General features: G+C 40.7%; 1 non-coding gene across 1 annotated transcript; it reads left to right on the plus strand.

Moving 5' to 3' along the window:
- Positions 1–1,531: 1,531 nt before the first annotated feature.
- Positions 1,532–1,669, plus strand: LOC114815576. The gene has a single exon (XR_003763373.1). It is a non-coding gene; the product is annotated as a small nucleolar RNA SNORA7 (small nucleolar RNA).
- Positions 1,670–24,071: the final 22,402 nt, after the last annotated feature.

The following is a 24,071-nucleotide window of genomic DNA, read 5'->3' on the forward strand; positions in this document are numbered from 1 at the left end:
AAACAAATTGGGTTGGATACAGTCCCTGTCCCACGTGGAGCTCACAGTCTCAATCGCCATTTTACTAGAGCAACTGAGGCACAGAGAAGTGAAGTGACTTTCCCAAGCTCACACAACAGAAAGTCAGGGAGGGAGCTGGTATTGGACCCCATGACCTTCTGATTCCCAGGTCTGTGCTTTATCCACTATGCCATAATACTTCCCAAGTAGGTCCATGTATGGTAGCTGTGTGGAAGCCAGGGAGCTTGGAGCTCCCTGCATAAGTCTCAAAACTTCATGGACTGGGATGGGAATTTAAAGAGAATTTAATAAGGGGGATGAGTGAGAAAAGGGAAAGAAGGAGAAGGGTAAACTGGATTGGAGGTGGGAAACCGGAGGGTACTGTTGAAACATAGGCCTGGAATAAGATGAGCCTGTTAAACTAAGGCTACTGATAGTGGTGGAGGAGGAAGACAACTGCCCCTTGGATCTGGCTTAGCTTTATTACCAATTTATCCCTCTCTCCCAAATTTCCCTTATTCCTCTTTGTTGTTCCACTGCTCACTGTCCCTGCTCCAGCCCCTCGTTCAGAGAGAGGATGGAGTATCTTGCTGTGTGCACACACTGCTCCCCTAAATGTACCTTTCCATAAGCTAAGATGTATTCACTTCTCAGCCAGACCACAGTCACTTTGGTTTGTAAGGACACAAATAGATCTAAATGTGCCTAAAACAGGTGGTGAGGCTAATATGGTGAGGCAGCGTTTGACAGATAGACATGTGCATGAGGGGAACATGATTGAGTCTTCTTTGTTTTCACTCTCACTGGTCTCTTGGTATAGTTTCATGTCTCCCTCATTACCTTCACCTTCCATATTGTCTTAGACCACTGTCCCTCTCCTTGTGTAAATCCAGACCATGTAAGATCCTTATGGGTAGGGATTTTTTTTTAATGACAATTGTTAAGCACTTTGCTACATGCCAGTCACTGTACTAAGCACTTGGGAAGTTTCAAGATAATCAGATTGGATACAGTCTGTGCCCATACATAGGGCTCACAGTTTTAATCCCCATTTTACAGATGAGGTAACTGAGGCACAGAGAAATTAAGCGACTATCCCCAAGGTCACAAGTGGAGGATCAGGGATTAGAACCCAGGTCCCCTGACTCTCAGGCCCATAATTTTTCCACTAGGCTATGCTAATTCTTCCCTACCAACTCTATTATACTGTACTTTCCCCATACTTAATACAATGCTCTGCACACAGTAAGTGGTCAATAAACCAACTGACTATAATGGAAACAAGACTAGAGCCATGATTTATAGTAGGTATTCAATAACTATTGCTGATGATCAGTGATATTTATTGACTATTTACTGTGTGCACAGCAATGAACTAAACACTTAGGACAGTACAATGCAACAGAATTGTTACCTGCAAGAAGCTTACAGTCTAAAGGGAAAGGCATGGAGTAATGTAAATAAACAAGGATATGTATGTATGTGCTGAGGCTGATGTTGGGATGAATATAAAGTGGTTAAGGGGTACAGTCCCCTCTCAGGGTCGCACCTGGAGAGTTTCCAGTACTCTACCAGTCTTGGCTACTGGAAGGAGAGTCAAGCAAAGGCATACCCATTCCATTACTAGGTTGGCCAGTGGCTAGTGAGTGGAAGGCAATCTGCTACAAGTCCAAACTCACCCATGCTGAGCAGCAGTTGCAGGGGAGAGAGTTGAGGGCGGAGACTCAGGTTTACGGCACGGAAGGAGGCAATGGTAAACCACTTCCATATTTTTACCAAGAAAACTCTATGGATACACTACCAAAATGATTGCAGATGGAGAGTGGGCCATTTTGGAGGAGATGTGTCCATGGTGTCGCTGTGGGTCAGAAACAACTCAGTGGTATAAAACAAGACAAGGGGTACAGATCTAAGTGGTGACAGAGAAAGGAAAAGGAGTAAGGGAAAAAAGGGATTAATTGGGGAAGACCTCTTGGAAGAGACATCAGTTCAACAGGGATCTGAAGGTGGAGAGGGTGATAGTCTGTCAGATACGGAGGGGAGATCCAAGTCAGAGGGAGGATGTGAGAAAAGGGTTGGCAAATAAATGAGATCAAGCCATATTGAGCAAGCTGGCACTAGAAGAGTGACATGTGTGGACTGAGTTAAAGGAGGAAGTCAGAAAAGTAAGGAGGGGATAAGCTGACTGACTATTTTAAAGCCAATGACAAGAGGGTTTTGTTTGAGGTAGAAGTGGTTGGGCAGACACTTGAGGAGTGGGGAGACATGGACCTAACATTTTTTAAGAAAAATGAACTCAACAGGATAGTTAAGTAGAGGGTGTGGAGTGATAAGGAGGTCAGTCAGGAGGCTGATGCAGTAATCAAGACAGGATGAGATGAATACTTTATTAATACTTAATAATTAATGTGGATGAAGAAAGTGGATTTTGAGTGATCTCATTAAGGTAGAACTTATAGGGTTTGGTAACACTGAATATGTGGGTTGAATGAGAGAGACATGTTGAGAACAATACCAAGGTTAAAGGTTTGTGAGACAGGTAAAATGGTAGTATTGTATTGATGGGAAAGTCAGCAGAAGGACAGGATTTGGGTGGGAAGATGAGGAGTCTTGTTTTGGACATGTTTAGTTTGTGATATGGGTGATACATCAAGATAGAGATATATGAATACAGGAGGAAATGCAAGACTGCAGAGATATAAGGACTGGACATGTGGATTAGGAAATTATCTGTGTAGAGGTGGCATTTGAAGTTGAGGGAGTGCATGAGTTCTCCAAGGGAGTAGGTGTAGATAGAGAATTGAAGGGGATTCTGGACTGAGCCTTGAGGGATCCCCACTGTCAGAGGGAAGGAGGGAAAGGAGGAACCTGTGAAAGGCTGTGAATGAATGGCCAGAAAAATTAGAGGAGAACCAAAAGGAGAGTGTCAGTGAAGCTAAAGTTGGATAATGTTTCCAGGAAAAGGGAATGGTCCATAGTATTTAAGGCAGCTGAGTGGTCTAGGAGGATTAAAATGGAATAAAAATCATCAACTTTGGTAAAAAGAAGGTCACTGGTGATATGTGAGAGGGTAGTTTCCATGGAATGAAGGGGGCAGGAACCAGATTGGAGCAAATCAAGGAGACAAGTAGAGGAGTGGAAGTGGAAGCAGCTTGTGTAAACAACTCTCTCAAGGAACTTTAAGAGGAATGGTTAAAGGGATATGGGGTAACAATTGGAGGGAGCTATGGAGTCAAGAGAGGAGGATTTTTAGGATAGGGAATGAATGAGCATATTTGAAAACAGTGGGAAGAAGCCATGGGAAAGTGATGGCAGTCAAGGTGGGGACAAGAGAAGGCACAGTGGGAAGATATGAAAGGATAGGTTTGGAGACACAAGTGTAAGGGTTGAGTAGGGGTAAGAGATCTCTTCAGGTACTGCTGAGAAATTGAGAGAGTTGAAGAAGGAACCTCTCTTTCTCTCTCTTTCTTTCTCTCCCATTTTCCATCCCATCTCTGATAACTAGAAATATGATCATCTCTTTATAATATTTTTTTTCACCACATTCAAATTTACCAGACCAGATTATGTTTCTTGGGGAATAGACATAATTAATATGAGTTTTATAATTTAAAAAAACTTCTGAACTTTTCCATAGAGAATATCCATATTTGTAGAATTAGGCCAAGAACTTGAGGACATTTTTATGAAGATGGTTTTGGAAAAAAGGTTTTCTCCTCTCAGAAGCTACTATTAGTTAATAAAGTTCAGAGATGGGTAGGAAAAAGCCTACTGAGAGTGAATTAGAACCAATTTCAAAATCAGTGATAGAAAGAATTAGGATTCTCTGAAGGCTGCATATTAATAGTCTTGAAAAAAAATCATAGAAAAATATTCAGACTTTTTTCAGAGTATTTGTTATTTACATGTATAAAAGCCAATACTTCATACTCTGAAATTAGCAGATGCATAACTTCTAAAACCTTTAGCAAAATATGAGAATTATGCTGATCAATGGTAAATGATAAATTAAAAATTAAAAAAAAAGATGTCTAAGTCTATTAACTAAAATTTCCTAAAGGAGGGCTTTCAGCAAAATAAGCCTGGGTAAATTGAGAAAAATATCAGACTTCCTTTGAAACTGAATTTTCAAAAACTTTGATAATATGAAAGGAAAACAAGAATAGTATAAAACAAATTTTATGTTCATCTATCTTCAAAACCTTAAGGAGAAATAAAACAACTTATGCCAGACAGATGAAAAGCACATGTAGATTAGGCAATTCTCCTGCACCAGAGCTGCATTCTTGAAGAATCTTTTATAAGGAAAATGCATATTGTAATAAGAATCTTGTCTGATGACATTAACAATTACAAAGTGTTTCTTCTAACACATCATGTTCTATCCAGAAAGTTTCATGTTGTCAGAAGAACCTTCCATAACTCCACTGCTATTTTCTATTCAAAATAGGAAGAGAAAATTCACATTTGAACATATGACAACTTTTATTAGTTTAATAATTTTTGAGGCATTAAAGATGAATTTTGTAGTGAGGAAGCACTTTTCAGTTCAGTGTTACTTTCTAGGAAACTTGGAGATTATTCTTCATAATAATAATAATAATAATGTTGGTATTTAAGGGCTTACTATGTGTACAGCACTGTTCTAAGCACTGAGGTAGATACAGGGTAATCCGTTTGTCCCTCGTGAGGCTCACAGTCTTAATCTCCATTTTACAGATGAGGTAACTGAGGCACAGAGAAGTTAAGTGACTTGCCCACAGTCACACAGCTGACAAGTGGTGGATCTGGGTTTCGAACCCATGACCTCTGCCTCCCAAGCCCGGGCTCTTTCCATTGAGCCATGCTGATTCATCACTATCTTGTCTTAATTTCTTGTCTTGTTGACAGTGTGCATAATCTATGCCTTCTATGCCACTGTCTAGTTCCATGATCTCTTTGAACATCAGAACCAATGCCTACCATCTACCCACCAGGACTCCTAGATCTCAATCCCAAATTTCTGAAGCTAAATTACCATTCCTTCATTTTCCCTGCAGTCCAGACTGAATACAAAGGGGAAGATACAGAAAAGGTGTGGCTGTCTAACACCCTGTGACAACTGGCCCTTTTTATACATTGACAGCTGCCTGACTTCATCAACCCAGTCCTCTGTTAATTCCTAAACATACACCTCTTCACTCTCAAGGACCCAAGGATAGGCATTCAATTCATCAGTTAATCAGAGAGCCACTGAAGTAAGCAGTTACTAATGTTGACAACCTCACCTATGACCTTTTAACTTATCTGACTACATGATACCCACTTCTCTGACCACACAATGATCCCTCATTCCCTTCCCTCTCATCAGCCTATTCCCAGCATTCCCAGCACTATTTCCAGCATTTCCAGCACCAATCCCAGCATCCTATTTCATCCCTGTTATCCTGTCCCAGCACACCAGCCCCACAATGCCAGCCCACATCAACTCAATCCCATCCAATCCTTCCCCATCCCTTCTGCTAAAACCTCCCCTGACAGCCTCAATCAAGTGTGGCCTGTGGAATCCTCACCTCAGTATCAGAAATCTTCCCTTCATCCTTAACCTCTTCTTGACCAAGTCACCGGTCCTCTATATCGTCACTAAAATCTGTCTCTTTCCCAGGTAATACTGTTGTCCTACCACTCTCTCTAGAAGGGTCCCCTTTTCCCACTTGCCAAGACTCAGTGGGAAAGTGGGAGGACTGCCCTTCATTCTCACTCCCCAGTGCTGCTTTCTCACCATTCCACTTCCTTCATCCTTCTCCTTCCCTTCTTTCAAAGCCTTATCATCAGCCTCTACCACCCACTCTAGATACTAGTCACAGTCATGTGCCATCCACAGTCCCCACCTCCAACTTTCTGAACCATTTTGATCCCTTTCTAATATTCCTTCTCTCTTTTTCCATTCCTCCAGTGATCCTTTGGACTTCAATATCCAGAGATGTTTTATCTTTTGACCCCATCTGATTTTCTCAAGTCATCATGACCCATTTAGTCTCCATACCCAAATTACCTTCCCTTGATGACCAAATTGATGACCTTAACATCACCCTTTCTACTGAACTCAATTCACTTGCTCCCCAACTCTTTGTCAGTCTTGTACCACTAACCCACAGCCCTGGATAACCTCCACAGTCTGCTCCCTTTGCTCCTGGTTATGAGCCGCAGAGTGCTACTGAGAGAAATCCTAATATCAGGCCAATCCTCACCAACCTCAAATTTATCCTTGATTGCTTTAACTCCACACTCTCCTCTGCCCAGCAGAATTATTTATCCATCCTTATTGGCACCCATGGCTATTACTTTCACCAGTGATTCCAGACACTGAACTCCCTTCTCAAATTGCCTGTCTCCTTGACAACCTTATCTCTTGCCTCCAGTGGCTTGGTCACCTACATTATTGAGAAAATTGAAATTACCAGCCATGATGGTGCTAAAATCACTTAGCCCTTCTGTCCTCTTGCCCCATCTTCCACTCTCCCATCTTTCTCAGCAGTATTTGAAGTAAAGATATCCTGCCTTCTCTCAAAATCCACCCCCTCCACCTGTGCATCTGACCCCATCCCTTTGCACCTTAACAAAGCTCTTGTCCCCTCCCTTCCTCTCTCCCTTATGGCTATCTTCAACTGTTCTTTGTCCAAAGACTGTAAACTCATTGTGAGCCAGGATTGTGTCTGTTTATTGTCTTACTGTACTTTCCCAAGTGCTTAGTACAGAGCTCTACACACAGCAACCACTGTGATTCATTAATGATGTAATGAATGAATTAATTATTCCCCATTGCTTTCAAACTTGCTCATGTCTCTCTCATCCTTAAAAATATTCTCCCTTGACCCACAGCTCCCTTCAGTTATCACCCCACCTACCTCCTACTGTTCCTCTTCAGACTCCTTAAGTGAGTTGTGTACACCTGCTGTCTCAAGTTGTTCTTGTCCAGTTTTCTCCTTGATGTCCTCCAACATTACTTCTGTACCCTTCATTCCACAGAAATGACATTCTCAAAGGTCACAATGATCTCCTTGCCAAACCCAGTGGCTTCTAACTGAGAAGCAGCGTGGCTCACTGGAAAGAGCACGGGCTTTGGAGTCAGAGGTCATGGGTTCGAACCCCGGCTCTGCCACTTGCCAGCTGTGTGACTTTGGGCAAGTCACTTAACTTCTCGGTGCCTCAGTTCCCTCATCTGTAAAATGGGGATTAAGACTGTGAGCCCCACGTGGGACAACCTGATTCCCCTGTGTCTACCCCAGCACTTAGAACAGTGCTTGGCACATAGCAAGCGCTTAACAAATACCAACATTATTATTATTATTATTCTAATCCATCCTAATCCTCCTCGACCTCTCAGCTGCCTTCAACACTGTTGTCCACCTCCTTCTCCTGGAAACATTATCCAACCTTGGCTTTACTGACCCCATCCTCTCTCAGCATTTCTCATCTCTTTGGCTGCTCATTCTCAGTCTCTTTCATGAGCTCCTCTTCTGCCTCCTTTAACTGTGGGTGTCCCTCAAGTTTCCTATTTGGTTGACTTCTATTCATTCATTCATATTTAGTGAGCATTTACTGTGTGCAGAACATTGCACTAAGCACTTGGGAGGGTAAATACAACAATAATCAGACATATTCCCTGCTAAAATGAGCTACAGTCTGGGGGCAGGGGCAGGGAAAGCAGACATCAATAAAACCAAAAAAAATTACAGATGTGTACATAAGTGCTGTGGGACTGGGAGTGGGCAAGTACAAAGGGAGCAAGTCAGGGTGATGCAAAAGGGAGTGGGCAATTAGGCAAGGTGGGGCTTTGTCTGGGAAGACCTCAAGGGGGAGATATGCCTTTAATAAGACTTTGAATAATAATAATAATAATGGTATTTGTTAAGTGCTTAACTATGTGTCAGGCACTGTACTAGCTGCTGGTGAGGATACAAGCAGATGGGGTTGGACACAGTCCTTGTCCCACATGGGGCTCAGAGTCTCAATCCTCATTTTAAAGATGAGGTAACTGAGGCATAGAAAAATGAAATGACTTGCCCAAGTCACACAGCAGACAAATGGCAGAGCCGGGATTAGAACCCAGACCTTCTGACTCCCAGGTCTGTGCTTGACTGACTATGGGATTTGAGGAGGGAGGAAATTCCTGGACAGAGGAAGGACATGGGACGAGTCAGTGGTGAAACAGACAAAATCGAGGCACAGTGAGAAGGTTGGCAGTAAAAGAGAGAAGTATGTGGGCTGGGTTGTAGAATGAGAGAAGCGAAGTGACATAAAATGGGGCAAGATGGAGAAATAATTTAAAGCCAATAGTGAGGAATTTTTGTTTGATGCAGAGATAGATGGGCAACCACTGGAGGTTTTTGAGGAGGGAGGTGACATGTCCTAAACCTTTTTGTAGAAAAATGGTCACGGCAGCAGAGTGAAGTGTGGACTAAAGTGGGAAGAGACAGGAGGCTGGGAGGTCAGCAAGGAAGCTGATGCAGTAATCATTCATTCATTCATTCAAACTACGTCACTTATTCATTCAATAGTATTTATTGAGCGCTTACTATGTGCAGAGCACTGTACTAAGCACTTGGAATGTACAAATCGGCAACAGATAGAGACAGTCCCTGCCCTTTGACGGGCTTACAGTCTAATCGGGCGAGACAGGCAGACAAGAACAATGGTAATAAATAGAGTCAGAGCACTGTACTAAGCGCTTGGGAATGTACAGTGCAACAATAAACAGTAACACTGCCTGCCCACAACAAGCTCACAGTCTAGAGGTGAGGAAACAGACATCAATACCAATAAATTAAATTACAGACTTGTACATAAGTGCTGTGGGGGCTGGAGCCTGGGGGTGGGGGCGGGGGGTGAGCAAAGGGAGCAAAGTTATCCAGGCAGGATAGAATAAGGGATTGTACTGAGATGTAGTAGTTTGGAGAGGAAAGGGTGGATTTTAACTACATTGTGAAGGTGGGACCTAACAGAATTTAGTGATGGATTGAATATGTGGGTTGAATGAGAGAGAAGTCAAGGCTTCATTCATTTATTCAATTGAATTTATTGAGCACTTAATGTGTGCACAGTACTTTACTAAATGCTTGAGAAGTACAACAATAAACAGACATATTCCCTGCCCACAATGACCTTACAGTCTAGAGGAGGTGAGACAGATATTAATATAAGAAAATAAATTACACATATGTACACAAGTGCTGTGGGGGTTGGAAGGGGGGAGGAATAGATGGAGCAAGTCAGGGCAAAATAGAAGGAATGGGAGAAAGGAAAGTGGGGTCTTAGTCAGGGAAGGCCTCCTGAAGGAGATTTGCCTTCAATAAGGCTTTGAAGCAGGGGAGAGTAACTTTCAGATTTAAGGAGGGTGGGCATTCCAAGACAGAGGCAGGACGTGGGAGGTGGGTTGGGGGTGAGAATGAGGCACAGTGAAAAGGTTACCATTAGGGGAGCGAAGTGTGTGGCCTGGATTGTAGTAGGAGATGAAGTAGGAGGGAGTGATGGAGGAGTTTTTGTTTGATGTGGAGGTAAATGGGCAACCACTGGAGTTTTTTTGAGGAATGGGGTGACATGTCCTGAATATTTTTGTAGAACAATGATCTGGGCAACAGAATGAAATACAGTTCAGGCACTGAACTAAGTGCTTGGGAGAATATAACACCATCCTCTCTTCTGATCTCAACTCATTCATTCCCCTGTCCCTTCACTGATCTCGTACCATGAACACACGTGTGGATGATTCTTCTTGAACTAAGGCTTTTTAAAGGCTGAGAATCAATGAAGCATAACAGCGTGGCTCAGTGGAAAGAGCACGAGCTTGGGAGTCAGAGGTCATGAGTTCGAATCCTGGCTCTGCCACTTGTCAGCTGTGTGACTGTGGGCAAGTCACTTAACTTCTCTGTGCCTCAGTTACCTCATCTGTAAAATGGGGATTAACTGTGAGCCTCACGTGGGACCACCTGATTACCCTGTATCTACCCCAGGGTTTAGAACAGTGCTCGGCACATAGTAAGCACTTAACAAATACCAACGTTATTATTATTATTAATAATAAAATTCTTCAAATAGCTAGAAAAATTACAACTGGAAAGTAAAGTTCACATGTGTGGTTCAGAAGGGACAGTTAGTTACCTGCACATGAAAAACAGCTATGTACAAGTTGGTAGCTTAATAGCTCTTATCTAGCCTTTTCACTGCAATTGTTTAGAATCACTAGAACACATTTCAAAATATCAATCTGAAATTATTTGTGTGGTGTTGCTAACTATTGTAATGGTGTAGAATGCCTGTCTAGTAAAATCTAAACACTGGAGCTTGTGTTTATATTTTCTGTAATTCTATGTCCATGAATCAAAATACTCAGTAGGGTCTCTCCTCTTTATCTTTATCCTCTTCTACTATTACAATCAGGTTCACACTCTTTATTTCTTTCACATGAAGCTACTCACTAGTCCTTGTTCTCATCTTTGAGAAACAGCTGAGAAGCTTCTTATGCTGAGAAGCAGTATGGTGTAGTGGAAAGAGCATGGGCTTGGAAGTCAGACGTTGTGGGTTCTAATCCTGGCTCTGGCACGTGTCAGCTGTGTGACCTTGGGCTAGTCACTTAACTTCTCTATGCCTCAGTAACCTCATCTGTAAAATGGGGATTAAGATTGTGAGCCCCGTGTGGGACAACCTTATCACCTTGTATCTACCTCAGCAGTTAGAACAGTGCTTGGCACATAGGAAGTACTTAACAAATACCAACATTATTATTATTTATCTCTCCCACCACTCTCCTCTTGGTCATGTCTTCCCTTCTTCCTGGAATTCTCTAACCCTTCACACCCAGTGGACCACTGTTCTCCTCATCTTCAAGGACCTTCTGAATGCTTTCCATGACATCTCACCTGCCCACCCTATTCCCCAAACAAATGATGCGCCTTTACTTCCTCATTACCTAAGCACTTGGTTACTCTCCAAAGCCTTCCATCATAAATCTTTATAGGCTTACTGATTGCTGGAAAAAGTACAGTAAAATTAGTAGGCAGGTTATCTGCCGTTAAGGAGTTTTCAGTCCAGCAGGGAGGTTGCTTTCTGGTAAGGACAGAAGCTTGGATTTTTGTCAGGTTTGAAGCAGGCCTTGCGGTAGCCTTCAGCCACTCCAAAAGGTCCAAAGTCAAGTTGAGATAACTGAAAACTGGGGGAATCAGAGGCCCCGCTTTAATGACACAGTACATTTTCCTAACCCTATGTATATTATTTGTCTCTTCATCCCGGAGGATCCAATGTGTGAAATGTGATAGCTTTTGGAAAGTGCTGAGAAACATTACACAATTATTTCGTACAGGAGATGGAAAGAAATCATGTATCTAAATGAATGCTTCAGGGAAAAAGTTGGGTAGACACATTGCGATTAGCAATTTCCTAAATCAAACCCCAGAGCTAACATTTAGACCTCCAAAGAGGAGAGAAGAATCATTAATGAGAAAAGTGGTAAGGAACTTTGTTTACACCAATGTTCCCCTAACTCTGCAATGGATCCTTAGTTCAGTAGGAATACAAATGAAAAAAGAGGGTGGCTTACTGAATCACTTTTCAAGATCTTAGTTGTTTTAAGGAGCCTTCTTTTGTATCAAGGATCCATTCTGTAAAATAGTTTAATAATTTTTCTTGAAAATATAAATAAAAACATTAGTATCATGGAATCTTTTTTTCAGGGGACTGCATAATATTTTTAAAATTATTTAGTTGGCTGAAAGTAATTGCTGATGATAATAATAATTATCTTACAAATAGGAGTTCTAAAACAGCTGCCATTTAATTATACCAAAACCATTAAATTAGTTTTCTAAAGTATTTTGAAAGAATATTTTGTCATTACAGTGAAAAAATGTACATTTCTGGTATGTTACTTCTGTATATTGAAGTAAAGCTTAACTGACCAACAATGAAGTCACAGCCTTTAGTTCAATTTGGAATTCAGACTGTGGAGTAGAAATATTTTTGAAAACATTGATTCCTTGTCAAATGTAATATAGGTACAACAACTTCATAGAACCTAAATTATCCAGGTTTCATTTTTGTTTTTTATCTGTGAAGGTTATCCATGGAACATGAAGAGATAGGGTATGGGAAATACCAGGAGCACTGATATGTCATTTATTTAGCTATTAGAAACATCTGCCTAATTTTTTAGGCATGAGGGATAGAAGGCAGAGATGTTGGGGTTCTCACTGGATCTTTCCAAAACCTGTGTTTTATGCTGTCACACTATTATAAACTATAAAGAAAAATTCTGATGTACAGTTTTGGCAAGAATAAGCCTAGTGCATAGAACACGGGCCTGGGAGTCAGAAGGACCTGGGCTCTAATCCTAGCTCTGCCAATTGTCTGCTGTGTGACCTTGGGCATGTCACTTCTCTGTACTTCAGTTACCTCATCTGTAAATGGGGATTAATACTGTGAGCCCCACATGGAACAAGGACTGGGTCTAACCTGATTATGTTGTATCTACTGTAGCATATAGTACAGTATCTGACACACAGTAAGCACTTTAAAAAATCATAAAAAACTATTTAAAAAATCATAAAAAAGGAATTACCCAAGTAAATGATAATAGATTGTATAATTAAACAGTACCTTTAAAAATCTAAGTAGGAATTATCTGATCTAGTGGAATGCAATAAATCCAAACTTTCCCTGAAACTTATAGTAATACAGGAAAGAATAATGTAAATTGTACCTCAGCTTATTGATTTTTAAAGAGGAAGATTAAGAACTGGACTGACTGGGTTAGTCAGTGACAATGCAATTTAGCAAATGACATTATTCATAAATAAGTGGTTATAATATGCAAAATCCTGTGATGGAACAGCAACAAGGTGATCAGGTTAAATACATGAGATTCACATGCTAAGAAGTATAGAGAGCAGATAGCCTCCCATTTTACAGATGAAGATGCTGAAACATAGGTAAATTACTTTCCTAGTGCAAGAGGTAGGGATAGAATCCAGATTTCCTTCTTGTGGAGGTCCTGGCTCTCCACAAGAACATACTGTCTATTGCATCAAAGACATGAGGCCCCAGCAATTTTATTCCGTAATCAATTGAAATTCCTTTTCAGGCTGTATTTAAATCCTTCCTTTCACTCATGAATATTGTTCCAATTCTGAACTTTTACTACAGTTTTGTTACTTTAGATCTAGGATTGTCCTGTTTTTCCCAGAGGTTGATACCTTTAAAGCTCCTCCGTGCCCCAGAAATTTTTACATTAGCTGGTTCTTCAAAGGATGCACTGTATTTCAATGCCTTTGGGCTTCAGTTACACTGCAGGATTCTTTTTGCTGGTAAATGAAGCATGTTTTAGAGGTCTGTATATATCAGTGAATGGGTGTCTAGAGAGAAATAAAGAGTTAAATGTCCTAATATTTAGGCTGAGATGGGAGAAACAAACCAGATGGAAACTTGGAAAGATGGAAATTGGGTCTTTGAGTAGAGAGGGTAATATTGCAACCTCTTAGAGGAGTGAAGTAAGAAGGAAGCTTAGAGGCATTTGGATGAGCAAGCAATCCAATTACTTCAGAGAGAGTCAGGTGATATACCATTTCATCTTAGTGGCAGATTGGTCAAAGGTTATTTATTTTTCTCCAGAAGTAGTTTTCTGATGTAATTATCCTGCCTGTTGAAATAGCAAGAAAGTGGAAGTGGATGATTTCAGCAGATACCGGCTTATGATGTACACACATGAGAATCCTTTTTCTATGAAATACAAGCAAATTTTAAGGTTTAAATTTGTGTTTCAGATTTGGACACCCACTGAGCATCTTTTATTCAGTCGATAACACTTCAGTGCTTCTGTGTTAGTCACTGACATGACAGAGATTCAGTCACCCGAATTATTCTCTTCCAAGCATTTAGTAGAGTGTGATGCATAAAGAAAGCACTCGATAAACACACTGTTTCAGCTACACCTTGGTGAACCTTCTTTTTTCCCTTGTGACTACCTAAATTTTTTTATGCTATTTAAATAATTACTATGTTCCAGGCACTGTCCTAAGTGCTGGGGTAGATACAGGATAGGTTGGACACAGTCCCTGTCCCACGTAGGCATCAGAGTCTTAATCCCCATTTTACAGATAAGGTAACTAAGACACAGAGAAGTTAAGTGACTTGTCCAAGGTCACAAAACACACAAGTAGTAGAGCCAGAATTAGAACTCAGGTGCTTTGACTCCCAGATCTATGTTCTTTCCATTAGGCCACGCTGCTTCTACCTGTTCTCACGGTGCTAGTGAAGCTAGCAGATTGATTTTGCTTAGACTAGCCAGATATGGCATGACAGTGGACTGGATATTAGGGGAAAAAATAGAAAGTATATTCAGATGAGTCAACTGAAATGGAATTAGAGCAATATACATTATCTTGACTAATTGTAATAGTTTCTCTTCTGAGTTTAGGCAGCAATACCTTTTAGGTAAGTTCACTTGACTTTTTAAAATATTTTTTAATGGATTTATATGAGTACTAAGATGGCTGGTAGAATAGAACTACCCCAGCTGCCTCTTGGCATTAGCCAGAGAATACCTCTTGGAGGAGAGGACCATTATAGGAAGGACTTAAAAATAGGGAGAGATTTGCTGGCAAAGTGGGTTATAGCTGGAGGAAGAGAGCAGATTGACCATTGGAACAGTTCTAAAGGTGGTGTATGTTGCCTGTGGTCAATTCTGGCCTTAGTCCTGTATGCTTCTGAACATTGTTATTGCACTACCAATTTTTCAGTCTAACCTGAAGCTTTATGAAATGCTGATACTATATGTTCAGTGGTCTCTCAAAAGATATATTGGCCTTGATTCAGTTCACTGTCTCTTTGCAACATAGGGCAATGTGCTGCTTTATTAGAATTTAATGTATTTAATTGGGTGAAATAGCATATTTTCCTCCATAAGGTAGTAAATAACTGGGTATGTTTCAGAAAACATTTTGTAGTTTAGATATGGTCATTTTTATCAAAATAGTTAAATTAACATTTGTCCCTCAGGCAAATTACAATTTAGCTGAATCTCCATGTGAATTTCTGGAAATAAATCATTTTAATCATGTTTTTCTTCTAAAATATTTGTTGTTTCTCTATCCTATTGTAACTGACATGGAATTATATAATTCAAGAATTGATTGTTTTAGGACCTAATGTGCCATCCTACAATATTTCCCTTTCAAGCAATTACATTTTGAGAGTTTTATTTACAAGTCTTCAACTTTGTTGCTTTTGTAATTTTAATCATTATACATATCATAAAGTATGTTCTTAAATTACACTTCATAGGACATATTTTACATAAGGATGAGCCTTTATGTTTTCTTCTATGAATCTGAATTACTGTCACTTTTCTTAGTGATCGTTAAATAGAGCTGGGATAGATATCTGGAAACATGGGAACTATGACTCTGTGTATTATCCTTTTTGCCTCACATCTATCAATGAATCATATTCTTGAACCCTTACTATATGGAAATCACTGTTCTAATCCTTGAGAGATTAAAATACAGTAGATACAATCCCTACCCATAAAGAGGTTATATCTGTGTATCCATGTATACAAGTATGTGTACAGTGGTGGAAGGAAATAAAGTGTTTAAGAGTAGATTCATGTCCATAGGTGATGCAGAAGGGAGGGAAAATAATGTGAAGTGAGGGTTGAGTCAGGAAAACCCTCTTAAAAGAAGTATGATTTTAGTATGGCTTGAAGCTGGGGAGGGGGTTCATCTGTCAGTATGGAGGGGGTGGGAATCCCCACACAGAGGATATGGCCAAGGACTTGGTAGCGAGACAGATGAGATGTAGATTGTGTTAGAGCAGCAAAGTGTGTGGGCTGGGTTTTAGTGGAGACATGAGGTAGGGTAGAAGTGGGGACTGATTAAATGTCTTAAATGGAAAAATGATACCTTTGATAAAATTCTTTTACTAAATCTAGATAACAGTCAGACAAACATATGGGTCCATCTCAGGGGTGAGAAATAGGATCCAGATAGCCTTTCTCGTCAGTTCTGTTCTCTGAATTGCAGAGAGTTACTTTTAACTTGCTTCAAAGTCTAATTTCCATTTCTGGGAATAATAATCATTAATGTAGTAATAATGATAATAATGGTACTTGATAATCACTTACTATGTACCAAGCACTGTTCCACTTCAGTCTATACTTCACTCTGCTGCCCAGATTATCTTTCTACAGAAATGCACTGGGCATGTCACACCCCCTCCTCAAAAATCTCTGCTGCTAACCTCTGCACTGTGCCTCCTTCTCGCCTGTCCCGCTGTCGACCTCTGGCCCACGTCCTACCTCCGGTCTGGAATGCCCTCCCTCCTCACATCCTCCAAACTAGGACACTTTCCCCTTCAAAGCCCTAATGAAAACTCACCTCCTCCACCTTCTCAGACTGAGCTCCCCATTTCCTCTGCTCCTCCTCCCCTCCCCATGGCCTCTACTCCCTCCCTCTGCTCAACCCTCCTCCCAGCCCCCCAGCACTTGTGGATATATGTACATATGAATTACTCTATTTTATTAATGATGTGTATATATCTATAATTTATTTGTATTGATGATATTGATGCCTGTCTACTTGTTTTGATTTGTTGTCTGTCTTCCCCCTTCTAGACTCTAAGCCCATTTTTGGGTAGGGATTGTCTCTGATGCTCAGATCTTTCACATTCCTTGTCCAATATGAGGCTTACAGCCAAAGGGAGAGGGAGAGCAGATAATCCGTATTTTATAGATGAAGTAACTGAAACACAGAGAGGTTGTGACATACCAAGGTCACACAGCAGGCAAGAGGCAAACTGAAGTTAGAACTCAGATCCGTTAATTGCCTGTGCATTTTCTGCTCACCCATACTGCTTCCCTGCATTCATCTTCGAACAGTACTCCAGCACTTAGAACAGAGCTCTAGCACTTAAAGCAGTGTTTGGCACATAATAAGCTCTTAAAAAATGCCATTATTATTATCATTATTTTATACCTATATATCTGCTCACCTAACAGATTTTGACATCAGTTGTCTCTCTTAAGCTAGGGAAATGAACTGGGGTTTCAGTGGAGGGTTCACAGATTCCCATTTCTCATCTTGGATTGAGGAGGATGGTGAGTTCCATTAGGAACAGGATGCTTCCAGACCAGAGTCCTTGTAGTTCATCATCACCTGATTTCTCTTCTCTGAAGTGGTGAATAGTGATAAACAAAATTCTCCACATCTGAAACTCAGGAAAGAGAATTCCTGGTTCCCCTTTTTGACTTCTTGGGGAGTGGGTATATATATATATTTTTTTGCTTTGCATACTTGTTGGAGAAGAAGTGTGGTTAAGAGGAAAGACCATGATCCTGGGAATCAGAAGACCAAGATTCTAATCCCAGCTCTGCAATGTACCTGCTGTGTGACCTTGAGCAAGTCATGTGCCTTCTCTGTGCCTCAGTAACCAGTGATATGGAGATTAAATTTCTGTTTTTCTTTCTAGTTAGACTGACATCCATGTAGGACAGAGACCACATCCAACCTGATTTATCTTGTATTTACCCCAATATTTACTACCAACTTGGCAGGGTAAGTGCTTAAAAAATACCACTTACCCATATTATAGCCAAACCCATGATATAATAAGAGGTGACTTATTATTGAATTACATTTTTTATTTTCCTACTCATTTTCTTGAAAGGTAATATTAATAATCAAACCAACTCTCACAAAGTAATTATAGACACTCATTACTCTAGCCCAATTTGAGGGTCAATTTAATTTTATTGACACATATATTTGAAAACAAAAGTTTGATAAATTTAATTTGAGGAGAACAAATAGTTTGAGAATTGAAATGCTAGTTGGTTGTTGTAAGAGTGTAATTGAAGAAATGACCAACTTTAAACAGGAGAGACTTTTTTAAAAAAAAAGCCTTAAAGAAGGCTTCTTTTGGAACCAGAGACCCAAATTTTAGCAGGATTTAAAGAATTTTACTTTCCAGACTTCACCTGAATTATGGTTTGGAAGATGCTTCACAGTTCATTTTTTGGCCAGGGAAGTGCTGGAGATGAATGAGGGAGACATGACTCTAAAGAGGGCTTATTCATAGTGCATAGGATAAGCTTTCCCAGAAGATGGATAATGGGAGCAGTAGTAGGCAGAGAGCAGAAACCTCACCTGTTAGCTTTTTTAAAGATTGCATTTGGGAGCTTCTGAAAACTAATATCTTAGGGAGGCTTTTCCTACTTTGTGTTCCTCCTTTCCCTCAGACCCATTCCAAGATGTCTGAGTTGTTCCTCCTTTCCCTCGACCCATTCCAAGATGTCTGAGTTTTTTATTTCTGAGTTTTTTATTTATTTAATAACAATCCTTTCAAAGCTTTCCATGTACTACAACCATATTCCTCACTTCTGACAACTTCCAGTGCCAGTTCTGCTAAGTTCTTTATAGACTTGTCAGAGTTTAAGGTGGAAAATATCTCATAAATGGAGACCTGTCTTTGCTTCCCTTACTGCTTCTGCCATTCTGGCAACCCATGGTATGGATGGAGTCTCCTATTAAGAACATGGACAAGCCTCGCTCTTGAGGCTTTAGGACTCAAATCTTTATAACAATTATAATAACAACTATGGTACTTGTTAAGCACTTACTATGTGCTAAGCACTGTTCTAAGCTCTGGGGTAGGTACGAGTTAATCAGGTTGGACATAGTCCCTGTCCCACATGGGGCTCACCCTATTTTACAGATGAAGTAACTGAGTCCCAGAGAAATTAAGTTACTCACCCAAGGTCACACAGCAGACATGTGGCAGAGCCGGGATTAGAACCCAGGTCCTGCTGACTCCCAGGCTTGTGCTCTGTCCACTAAGTCACACTGCTGCTTTATGTAGAATAAATTATTTTGACTTACTACTAGCTTTTTTTGCCCCTGTGAGTAATGTTTGTTTTTTTTTCTGGGAGAGAGGTCAGTGAGCGTGTAGATGGTACTGTTCATTGCAAAGTTCATAAAAGAGTTGCTTTTACATGCAGGATCCATGTAGGTCAAAGGGACCATGGCACAGTGCAGTCCTTGTGTACCAGGCAGTTGCCTTGGTAACTACTGCAGTCTCCATCATCTAATCAGTCCATCAATGGCAGGTACTGAGTGTTTACTGTGTACAGAGCACTGTGTTAGAGCTGTGTTTTAGGATCCAGACTTTCAGGATGTTATAGATGGCTCCTTAGTCAGAAACCCTCATCAATGATGGTTGAGTCCAGCAGGCATTCCATACTTGCAGAGCCAGAACTAACTCCAGATTTCTAGAGTTGGACACTGTCCCCTAGACCTACAGCAGGACTACTGAAACTTGTAAGATTGTAACAGATGCAATCATGGAGTAAATTTGCCCAGCCCCTTTATCAGTCTCCGTCATGGCAGGATTCTTGGAGGAATCATGTGGTGTTTGCCCTCTGTTTTATCCATTTTAATGATTAATCTAGCCAAGCTAACATTTCTCTCTTCATTCCTAATGACTCCCTCATAACCTATTATGAACTGCTGATAATTGAATTTATCCAAATTACACTTCAACCTTCTGATATTTCCTAACCAGCATCCTGTGCAAATGTGATCAATATGTCTACCTCTCACTGTGTGAAAGTTATTTCCTTTAGTAACTACACTGTCAAGTTTCAAAGGCTATTTTTTATCCTGGTCTTGTGAATTTTGGTGAACAACATTTCCACGTAAAACCAATCTATCACACACTTCCTGATTTTGTCAGCATTAATTTAGTGTCTTCTAAACTTTATTGTTACAGAGTGTAGTGCTAATCTTTCCAATCTATTCTTGTCAAGGAGTGGCTCTATCACCTGATGATCTGGCATGTACATCTCTTTACTTTCTTTAGCCCTGTTATATATTTGATCTCTGCCAAAGCCTAACCCATCCACACCATGGTAGGGGATGAAGCTAGTCTGGGGAGACATGAAGCAGTAAAGAGGGAAATGTCTGATAGAGTTGTGCCATCAGTGTGTGGGTATTTCTGTCCAGAGAAGTACTCATTCATTCATTCAATAGTATTTATTGAGCACTTATTATGTGCAGAGCACTGTACTAAGCTCTTAGAGTGTACAATTCAGCAACAGAGACAATTCCTGCCCAATGACGGGCTTACAGTCTAATTGGGGGAGAGAGACGGACAAAAACAAGACAACATAATTACGATAGAATCAAGGGGATGTACACCTCATTAACAAAATAATTAGGGTAATAAAAATATATACAAATGAGCACAGTGCTTACGAGAGGGGAAGGGAGATGCGCAGGAGCAGAGGGAAAGGGGGTAAGGGGACTTATATGAGGGAAGGGGAAAGGGGGAGGGAGCAGAGGGCAGAGGGGGAGCAGAGAGAGAGCAGAGGGAGAAGAGGGAAAAGAGGAAGATCAGTCTGGAAAAGCCTCTTAGAGGAGGTGAGCTCTCACTAGGGTTTTGAAGAGGGGAAGAGAGTTAGTTTGGCAGAGGTGAGGAGGGAGGGCATTCCAGGACCGTGGGAGGATGTGGGCCAGAGGTTGATGGCAGGATAGGCGTGAATGGGAGATGGTGAGGAGGTGAGCAACAGAGGAGCAGAGCGTGCAGGGTGGGCAGTAGAAAGAAAGAAGGGAGGAGAGGTAGGAGGGGGCAAGGTGATTGAGAGCCTTGCATGGCTCAAATGGTGGGAACATCCTAAAAATAATCAGCCATAATGGAAACCAAAGACTGTAATGGCTAGTCAGGTGACTATTCTAGCTACCACCAACTGATATATTACATTCTGGCCCAGTATTAACTCCAATCAACTTGGGCTGTAAATTGTTTAATAAATAAAATTCTTGTGGGTATTACACAATATACTGCACCTCAGCTTACCTATTTGGTTATTGTACCCATTGCCCAGCAGGAAAATGTCTGGCAAGAATGAGTGAGTACAAGTGCTCTGAGCAAGCCACCAGCAATAAAAGGAATCTAGTCGTGCCTTGTCTCAGTTCCAGAGTGTTTGTGATTGGGCTGAAACTAATCCTTATTTATGCTGGGAAATTGCAGCATCATTATGATCAGGAGTTGGTGTGGTTTAGGATATAAAGAGCGTTGGTAGTCAAATGGCCTGAACCTTAATTTTATAGAGTGATAAAACTCTGCCTTTGATTTTGTTTTCTGTGTCCTTGCCGACTATGCCAACATTTTATCGGTGTTTTTGGCTGCTGCCACATATTGGACAAACTCTTATCTGCCTGTTCTAATCTACATAAATTTCACAGTTTTCTGGAGTATATTCAACCCACAGAGATTCTCTTAGATTTAAAAAAGTATAATGCAGACATGCACAGAATTAAAAACACTTCTAAATATGTCAAATATCATGGGACCAATAATTATTAATCATAATATATTTGAAAATTTTAATTGGAATATTTTGTGCCCTAAATACTGCATTTTCTTTCCAGATTATAGGAATGCTTTAGAGGGACTATATTTATGTCCTCCCTCTAAAAGTGACAAAGAGAAAAGAATGAGAGTGAGGCTGTGTAAGCCATGGGCTCAATAACCAATTCCTTTGTGTAGACTCACAGAATCAAGGTCTGTTTGTTGTTCTTAATGGAAGAGTTCATCAAATTTCAGGCTATTGGGAGCCCATTAACAAGAATAGGGCAGTCATTCATTGAGTGGGCCCTGACTTATCCATCTTGTTGGCCAGACAGGAAAATGAAAGGTGGAACACTGGGGGGTTATGGCTTTGGCTACCATTATGGTGGAGGAGTCAGCATCTAGGTTGGCTTCTAAGGAGGCCCAAGGGAGAGCTAGAGGCATGGAGAGGTCATAGAGCTTCTTCACTGGGATTCTCATTTTACTCCAAAAGGTGTCTGGTGAATTGGTGACTAACAGTCAATCAATCACTCGTATTTACTGGGTGCTTACTGTGTCCAGAGCTCTGCTCTAAGCTCTTAGGAAGTACAATATAATAATAAAACAGACATATTCCCTGCCAACAGTGAACTTACAGTCTAGATGGGGAGTCAGACATTAATATAAATAAATAAATTACAGATATGCATATAAATTACCAGAATCCAAACTTGTTCCTGGGCAGGTTTCCTGTTGTTGACTCTCTCTCCCATCCTCTTTCCATTTCCCACCCATCTTCCACCTCTGCACTGCAAGCAAGGAATAAGGTCTACTTACTCTACTAGAGTCTGTCAAATGCTTAGTTCAGAGCTCTGTATACATGTGTGTTGTGTGTTGTATTTGTGGTGTTGTTGTTTGTTGTGTGTATGTGTGTGTATTGACTGTCTTTCATATTAGAAGAAAACGCTACTGATTGTGAAGTTCACTTTGGTGAAGTATGGCTGAAAATTTAGATATGGGATCCACACCATATGGCTCTCAAGAAATTATCCCTTGGGGTGTTGTACTTAATGTTTATAACACCATCATTCAATTGAATTTATTAAACACTTACTTTGTGCAAAACACTGTACTTATGTGCTTACACTTGGGAGAATACAATATAACAATAAACAGTATCTGGCACTGTTTTCTTTTTTGCCTCCTTGTTTTTCTTCCAATATTAACCTTGTGCTCAAAGATCCACTCCTTTCTGGGTGGCAGTGTGCTATGCAGGTCTGTCCTCAGCGATGGATTTTAAGGTTTCATCTGGAATATAATACTCTCTGAGGCTTTGTTTTCCATGTCCTTATAAACTGCTCAATAGGTACCACTGATTGATGTGCCACAGGGGGTGGGGGGATAAATTATATGGCTCAGTAGGCACCAACTGCTTAAATGTTTCATAGTGTTTGGCTTTTCTGAAAAACAAACAAAACAACAAAAAAACAAAACAAAACAAAAAAAAAACCCAACCACCCCTGGTCTAGCTCTGGGTGTAAATAGGTCTGGAACTCCCATTTTGTACCTTTAAGCAAACTAGCACTTTCTGGTTCCAGTTCAGGAGGAGGTGAGTTTAAGCTGTAACTGCATAAGTGGAGATATTAATACTCTCTAGGCCAACTTCTTAATCAATCAATCAGTGGTATTTATTGAGTACTTACTGTGTGCAGATCACTGTTCTAAACCTTTGGGAGAGTACAGTACAAGAGAACTAGCAGACACGATCCCTGCCCGTTGTTTGGAGGCCATGACTCTCAACTAGACCCAGACTAGATCTGAAATGGAGCTTCATTAGGCGAGGAGTAACTATTGCAGGGATCTGTAGTTCTACTATTTAAAACCTTCCTTTCCCCTTGATAGGAGCCGCCTTGCTAAGAGACCTAGGATGAAAAGCCTTAATCTCCTTTCTCCAAACCAGCCATTCAAAGGCAACAAAAGAAATGTGGAATCATGTCAAGATCTGACAGGGAATTCTGACTATGTACTCTGAATCAATCAATCAGTGATATTTATTGAGCTCTTATTGTGTGCAGAACACTTTACCGACCACTCCGGGGAGGCAGTACAACCAAGTTGGAAGACAAGTTCCCTGCCCATGAGGAGCTTATTCTGGTAGAGAAGAGAGACATTAGTATAAGTAAATGTATGATATGTACATAAGTGTTGTGATTGGGGTAATTATCAAGTGATTAATGAGTACATATCCAAGTACATAGGTGACACAGAAGGCAGAGGGAGCTTGGGAAAAAAGGGCGTAATTGAGGAAGCCCTCTTGGTGTAGTTGTGATTCTAATAATGCTTTAAAGGTAGTGTCAGGTTCTAGAGAAAGAATCAAGGCACAGTAACACAACACAAGAGGTTGATTATTACGATGGTAATACAGATCTGTCTGGGTGAGGACAAGCAGGGTCTGTGGCTCTAATAGCGAGCTGGACCTCGCCACTGTACAGGAGAAGAGCACATTTGATTGTAGTTTGGGGTGAGCGAGGCGTGTCTTTTCCCTAGACTTGGTGGTAATGGCAGGAGAGCAAATCTCTGATGTTGTTCTAATACTTCCTTTTCCCACTTCTGACAAAACCCAGTGGATAATTTTCTGCTCTTGGTTTTGCTTTTTCTGCTTATCTATTTGATAGTGCAAGATTCTGTTTTTTCTTTCCCTCTTAACTTGTTTTTCG

Source organism: Ornithorhynchus anatinus, chromosome 1 (assembly GCF_004115215.2).
Source record: "Ornithorhynchus anatinus isolate Pmale09 chromosome 1, mOrnAna1.pri.v4, whole genome shotgun sequence".
Lineage (NCBI taxonomy): Eukaryota > Metazoa > Chordata > Mammalia > Monotremata > Ornithorhynchidae > Ornithorhynchus > Ornithorhynchus anatinus.